The sequence below is a fragment of the Primulina eburnea genome, chromosome 17, assembly GCF_022965805.1.
Source record: "Primulina eburnea isolate SZY01 chromosome 17, ASM2296580v1, whole genome shotgun sequence".
Taxonomy (NCBI): domain Eukaryota; kingdom Viridiplantae; phylum Streptophyta; class Magnoliopsida; order Lamiales; family Gesneriaceae; genus Primulina; species Primulina eburnea.
In genome coordinates this window covers 9,542,210-9,549,286 of record NC_133117.1, presented here as the reverse complement: position 1 = coordinate 9,549,286, position 7,077 = coordinate 9,542,210, and the positions used below count along the sequence as shown (strand labels likewise).

General features: G+C 33.9%; 1 non-coding gene across 1 annotated transcript; it reads right to left on the bottom strand.

Moving 5' to 3' along the window:
• Positions 1 to 6,134: 6,134 nt before the first annotated feature.
• TRNAR-CCU (transfer RNA arginine (anticodon CCU)) lies at positions 6,135 to 6,207 on the bottom strand. Its single transcript has one exon. It is a non-coding gene; the product is annotated as a tRNA-Arg (tRNA).
• Positions 6,208 to 7,077: the final 870 nt, after the last annotated feature.

Below are 7,077 nucleotides of genomic sequence, written 5' to 3'. Positions count from 1 at the left end.
TAATTATATATGTAAATTTTTTTTAACACTACACTTTACACAAATGCATAAAAACATAAAATCACACACATTCCAAATGTATAAGTTTTATTTGAACACAATTAATACATACTATATCGATTTTAAAATTAAAAATTAAAATATTTATAAAAATTGAAAAATAAAAAAAAATTATTAAATAATAATATTTATTATATCGGTTAATTCGGTTAACCGATTTCAAAATTTTGAAAACCGTAACCGAACCGAATTAACCGATATAACCGAAATTTTTTTAATTTGAAAACCGAATTTCCGAAATAACCGAACCGAATTTCCGAATTGACTCGGTTCGGTCGGTTAATTCGGTTTAACCGAAATCTTGCTCACCCCTACTTGTGCAAGGGGTATTTGAATCCCCCGCTACAGGTATAGAGTCCTGTACTCGAAAACTCTCCATTTTGGAAACCAGTGGTTTCTCAATGCCTTGGAGGATAGACCTTTGCATTACAGACCATAACTGAGTATATGCCTGTAAACACCCTGTAATTCGATCAGAGACAATTCTCTTATCAGCTTGTTGTAGCCTTCCCGCAACTTCTGCGTTTACAGCTAACTTGTTGAACTCGGTTTGAAGCATTTCAAGGTGTTCCCTCAAATGCCTCTGCATCTTGATAATAACATCTTTGTCAATGTTGTCCATCTCTTGTTAAAAAATCTGCAAAAATATTTTCATGAGATTTAATTATCACAATATCAAAAATATAATTTTGACATAGTGCTTGCCATCGTAATAATCTAGCCTTCTCAGGTTTAGACTCAATTCTATTCCTTAAAAAAGCTTTAACTTGTGTGTTATCAACTTTCAAAGTGAATTTCTTTGCAAGTAGAAATAATGGTCATTTTTCAAAAGCCCTCTTTACTGCATAAAATTCCTTTTCGTTGATATGCCATCTTATTGCTTCTGCATCTGAGAATAACCCACTACAATATCTGCATGGTTGTTCTCCTTCTTGGGTGAGCTTAGTAAGAACTGCTGCCCACCAATGATCACTGGCATCAGTATATAATACCAGATCATCTTCATCTTGAGGAATAGCCATTTTCGGAAGATTTTTGCAAACCTCCTTTAAATGGATCAGTCCTTTTGTGTGTTCGTCTGTCCATATAAATCTAGCATCTTTTTTCAACAATGGACTGAACACCTTCCTATGTTTTGCTAGGTTTTTGATAAACATCCCAGCAAAATTAACAACTCCTAAGAAACTTTGAAGTTTCTTTTTGTCCTTGAGATTTTCTGGAAAATTCTGCACTTTCTCCACTATGTGTTCTTGCAGAATTATTCCTGACTCATAGATTTCAATTCCAAGGAATTCAATCTTTCTTGTGGCAATGACTGCTTTCTTTTCAGATAAAACCAGTCCTTCTTTCTTGCAAACATTAGAGAAAATCTCCAAATGCTTGACATGTTCATTCATATCTTTAGATGCTATTAAAACATCATCAATATAAACAAACATAAACTTAAAATAATCTTTGAAAAGATTATCCATTTTCCTTTGAAATATCTGGGGTGAATTAGCCAATCCCATTGGTAACACTTCCCAAATATAATGTCCTTGAGGTGTGGAGAAAGCTGTGAATTTCTTGCTTCCTTCCTCCATCCGAATCTGATAAAATCCGGGCTTACAATCAAATTTAGAGAATATCTTGGCATTGCGTATGCAACTAATTAGATGTTCTCTGCTTGGTATAAAATACCCATCAAACTCCATAATCTTATTAATTTCTTGATAATTAATAACTAATCTGGGTTTTCCTCGTTTAATTTCACCATGATTTCTTACCAGAAAACCTGGACTACTATATGGTGACATACCTGCTTTGATCAAACCAAGGTCCAAATGTTCCTTGATTATAATCTGCATATCCCTTTGATCAATGATGTTCATTGGGATGGGTTTACAACGGACAAATTCATACTCTTTGCCTTCCTTGATCTTAAGGCAAGCCCTGAGTTGATTTCTGTCCCACCATGCCAAGGGATCTTCATTGTAGTTTTCTTTGATCCTTTTCTTGACATCTTCCAATGATACCTTAGCTTCAAACTCTACTTTATTTGTATGTAGAGTTATCTTAAGGCATTCTATATCATCTGGTTAGAGTTCTTTATCTGCTCTCAACTGGAGCATTGTTTCTCCAAACCGTCTTGAATCCTTCATTTTTGGGTTCAGAAGTTTTCCTGAATCACCACGCTTGCTGCGAAACTGGATTGGCAGTTTTCTGTAAAATGCCTCTCGTAGTCTCTGGACTATGATTTTGTGATCACATGGTGTTGTGAACACTAATCTTCTAGTATCATTTTCTTGTGTATAGGACTTGAACATTTGTAGGAAATTATTTCCTAACAATATGTCAGCTCCTGTATCATGAAAATAAATTGGTGGTGTCTTTACCTTGTACCAAGGTGTTTGACCCGCACCGCCAATCATAATTTCAGTCATCTTAATCCCTTTACATAGAATTAAGATTCTTGTGGAAAAATCTCTTCCAGCAATCTTGGGTAATTCTTCTTCCAAATTATTTGGAAAAACTCCTCTTTTTGCTGTACATATTCCAGCTCCTGAATCAATATAAGCAGCAAAATATTATGCTTTATATTGTTCATATAACATCCCTACTGGAATGTATATGGAGAAGGACTTGTGGTCATTGGATTTTCCACATCTTATCCTCTGCCATAAACTCCATTCCATACTCCAGACGTTTCCAAGGTTTGTGTTCCTCGAGAAACTCTAGTCCAAGAATCAGTCGATCTGATTCTTTCCCTGGAATTCCTTGAATGTGAACCTCCAATTCTCCGATATTAATCAATCCCTGGTAAGTTCCTATCATCGGTTGTTCTAAATAGTATATTGAATTACAAGGAAATTGATTCCTTTGTTTTGTAATATCAAATAATATTTCTACTTCCTTCCACCCTTCTGGGCATCTGAGCTTTCCTATTGTAGGAAATCTTTTCAGCTCCTGTTGGGTTTCTATGACAGGCTTTTTATCCCATCTGTAACTTGTAATTTTATCTCCTTGAAAAGATAGTCTTCTAGATTCCAGTCTAAGACTTTGATTCCTCTGTAAAATCGGTTTGTCTTGGATCTGGATATCTGTTTCCTGTATTAAGAGAACTCGACTCTTTCTGGATAAATTTCTTGAGCAAATTTTCCAAATATCTCAGGGATTTCAATAAACTCATTTCTAATAAACTGTAATAGAATATGGTCTATTACCTTCTTTCATCAGCCTTTTTTCCTTGAAGTTCTGATGCAATGTCAAGGCTCGGCTAAAATCTCGATCTGCCAGGTTGTAGGCTATTCTTGGATATCACTCCTACAATTTTTCCTGCACAGAGATTTCCTGAGATTGTTCCCAGTACTGAATCTTGTAGATTCCCCATTCTTTTATCGCATATAGCAATATCAATAGGCGAATATATCCCTTCTTTGAAAGTAGCTTTTATCATAATTTGGATTGCTCCAATATGAATCCAGGACATAGTCCTTGCTACTTCTATCTTGAGTTTTTGTAATTCCTCCTTGATTTCTTCGGAAGGAATTAACTGCATCTCCATTCTATTTCCTGTAAGTTCCATCGAGATTGCCATTTCCCTTCTAGAAACTTTATAGATTAGATGATGCTTTCTGTTTCTTAGGCCAAGAATTCCTAAGAACTTTTCTACCTGTCCTGTAGAGAAACCTTGATATCTCTATAGACTTGGATTTTCTCTCATAATTCTTTGAACCATGTTATGAGATATTGTTGTCTGGCTGAAAAACCCAGACAGATCTTCATGTGTTTCGTGTCGAAACACCTCATCTTCAGTCAGATTCCGATTCTGTTCCATCAGATTCTTCCTGACTTAATACTTCTTCTTCTTCATATATACTTTCATCTGAGGCAATGTCCTCAAATCGGTATACTTGAATAAGATCTTGATAATAAACTGCTTCTTCAATATCCGGAGTAGGATCGAAACGTTTAATACCTCTTTTTTCATTTTCTGGACAGTTGGTCGAGATATGACCTCTTGCTCCACATGTCCAGCAATTACAATCTTTGAAACTTTCATTAGCTCGAGTATGAGCTCTTCTGAAAGTTTTCTTTGTAGGTGTTCTTCCTGTGCTTTGAGATGAACTTGATGATTGAGATGATATCCTACTCCTCGATTGTCCGCTTCTTTGTCCAGATTTATAAGATCTGGCTTTCTGTCTAGACCATACAGTTCTTGGTTTCCAAGAACTTCTTCCACTTCGTGCATAAGGATGAGTTCTAAAACTTTTCCTTTTATGCTTCTGTGGTTTACTTCCAATAATTGTTGGAAGATCATTTTCTTTACAAAACAAAGGAGTTCTTTTGTTGATACCCCTTAAACGTTTGTAATTCTTTTGTAATGCTGCCATATGACACCATTCTGCCAATTTTCCTTTAAGGAAAGAGGCTCTTCGTGCCAACGTATCTGGATTTCCAGGTACGTATTCCCTAATGAGCATTTCTCTCCAAGGGCTTGGCATTTTTGCGAAGAAAAGCTGCATAGCTATATCTTCTTCGACTCCTGAATTCCATCTATATTCAGTGAATAACATAATATATTCATCCACTAAACATATATCATGTAATTCCAGACTATACAGAGCTTGAGTATATTTCTTCTTCTTCTCTGTATCTTGACTGTTGAAATAGTCTACCCCTATAAAGTGTGCTTTAAATAGGGTAGTCATTTTTCCAGCGATCTCACTAAGAGATTCACCAGCTAGGACTGATTCCTTCATGTCTAATGAAGTCATGTCCCAAGCAATTTTCACTGATCCCATAAGACTCATTTCCAAAAGTTTAATGAATCCTTCTTTGTTGAGATCGAGTGTTCCTGCTGCAATTCTCATAGCAGATGTCCAATCATCTATGATATCTTCTCTGTTTTTGAAGTCTAATACATCAAGGTTAAGCATAACCCCGTAAGGATGTATATGATCCAAAACAGTTTTTCAATAGGGTGTTTGGTGCAAAGGAATTTGATTTCTCCTTGCCCTTGTCCCTGCTGGGTGTGATCCTCCACCAGTATGGAAATCAGATTGAGATTCTCTCATGTTTACATTTTGAGATCCCACACTTTCCCTAGGTGGCTCTTGAGAAGATGACCAGGTTATAGCAGGTGGGGTTTCACCTACTGCTGTGTTCATCTTTAGATCTATTACTTTGAGATTTGCGAAAGATTCCGCAAGCTCTTGTAGATCCTCTAAACCAATCTTTTCTAAAGTTGTCATCAGATCAATTTCTTTTCTGAGACCGACTTGATTAGCTTGATCATCTTTTCTTCTTTAGTCAAAGGTTTTGACACCACTCTGGCCTTCCCTTGTTGATGTAACAAAGGTTCAGTACCAAAGGATGTTGGTAACCAACCTCCTGAAGTTCGTCTACTGGAACTGGGTTGTTGTTCCAGTTTTTGAGTTCTTGTTTGAATATCCTTTAATATTCTAAGAATTTCTTCCTGGGTTTCAATGATTTTCTCAACTCGTTGTGGTACAAAATATAGCATATTGCCATAATTTTGTACTGTCTTCTGAATTTCTCTAAGATCTAAAGTGAGCTTAGAGGAATCTGGAACTATCTCCAGAAACTTATTTGTTTGAATCATAAGTTTACCTGAGATTTTACCGGAGGGTGCAGTAGCTTCCCTTTCTGTTTCTGATATCTAACAATAGTTAGATGCCCTTGTTTATATTCCAAAATTTTGGAATATTCCTTGAAAATCATTTTTCTCGAACCGTAGTTCGGATTCATAATTTTTTTTCAAAATTCTCCTTCTCATACATTTAGTTACTAGTAATAATAAAATTTGTGTTTGAAATAAATTAACCATTCGCTCTGATACCATTTTCGAAGCGCGGAGGATCAACTAGAAGAAAATAAATAATAAGGGTGTTTTTGTCAATTTTATAGGTTTAGGGAGTTAAAAGAGAGTTTTTGATGGCTAGGGAGTTAGGGGTAAGTTAAGTTTTGGTTTAGGGATTTATGAGCAATTACCCCAAATTTGATTTGGTGGTGTTGTAAAATGATTATACAGTATTGTATCAAAAATATGAAAATATATTAAAAAATTCAACCGCGCCAGGTAGGGGTCGAACCTACGACTTTCTGCTTAGGAAACAGACGCTCTATCCACTGAGCTACAGGCGCTTTACATGCTATGTTCTTCGCGTTAAAATATCAATTCATTTAATATTAATTTAATTTTTTCTATTATATTTATGTCTATTTTCTAATCAACAAAAACACCGGGAAAAACATATTATTGAAAAAAAAGTTTGATGTGCAAACAATAGAAATCAATTTATAAATATTTCTAAATTAATAATTAATATTATCAAAATGACTTGACTTTTGGTTTGTGCTTTTTTTGGACAAAATATAAATTTTAGTCGTATATGTATTGAAATGTGATATTTTTAGTCTTGTATCTTTTATTGAAACAATTATAGTCTTATAATTATGTTATAATAATTACTATTAGGTCGTTTTTCCTTAAATTCATGTAAATAAATTGTTAATATCATTGTTAAATTTAAAATTATATTGTTACACATACGTGAATATCATAAGGAATTTTTTAAACCATGCAATTATAGAAATTTAACAATAACATAAGTCATTTAATTGGACATTTTATGAAAAATAACTAAAATTGATTATTAAAACAGAATTACATGAACATAATTGATTCAATAAAAAATATAAGACTAAAAATGTCACACTTACTAAATTAAAAACTAAAATTGACATTTTGATCTATTTTGCAATCAAATGAAAGTGACACTCAAAAGAAAACTAAGTGGATTAAGACCGTTTGAGAAAGCTTTTGCTTATTTTAAAGTAATTTTTCTATATATTATTTTGAAGTTAGTTCGAAACAAAAGTAAGAAGTGTTTGGGAATAAAACTATAAAGCTATTACAAACTAGAGTTTAATTGTTTGGAGAAAAATTATTTTTTCAAAACTTAATTTTTAGTAAAATGAAAACAATATCTTTAACATATATAACATTTATCT